The following is a 315-nucleotide window of genomic DNA, read 5'->3' as shown; positions in this document are numbered from 1 at the left end:
GGGGGGAATATTGCTGATGCCTTTAGCGTGGAAAAACTAACCTGAGTTGCAATGAGCGAGGAGAAAGGGTGAACCTAACCAAAATAGTGGGCATGGTGCAAAATCCCCGAGTGAAAAAAGATAATAAAATGCTGGAAGGTGGCGTAACTTTTGCCGAACTCTGGGACAGCCTCTCTGAAGGGAACGGCACCGGGGAGCCCGCAGAGGTTGGGCTGGGGGCTGTTGGGAGCAAGGCAGGGAGTAACTTCACTTCTTTCTTTATAATAAACACAGCTCTGCCTGTTGTTTGCTGGGGGGTGGGGGGGTGAGCAAAGC

The 315-nt window shown here is 51.7% G+C and overlaps 1 protein-coding gene across 1 annotated transcript in view; it reads left to right on the top strand.

The window, feature by feature from the left end:
• The window catches only part of PPARGC1A (peroxisome proliferator-activated receptor gamma, coactivator 1 alpha), a 432,535-nt gene that overhangs the window by 355,257 nt on the left and 76,963 nt on the right, over positions 1 to 315 (top strand). The gene's annotated exons all lie outside the window — the stretch shown is intronic.

The sequence above is a fragment of the Calidris pugnax genome, unplaced genomic scaffold, assembly GCF_001431845.1.
Source record: "Calidris pugnax isolate Ruff unplaced genomic scaffold, ASM143184v1 scaffold49, whole genome shotgun sequence".
Classification (NCBI taxonomy): domain Eukaryota; kingdom Metazoa; phylum Chordata; class Aves; order Charadriiformes; family Scolopacidae; genus Calidris; species Calidris pugnax.
Note: the sequence above shows the minus strand (reverse complement) of the source record. Positions and strands in the feature narration are given on the sequence as shown.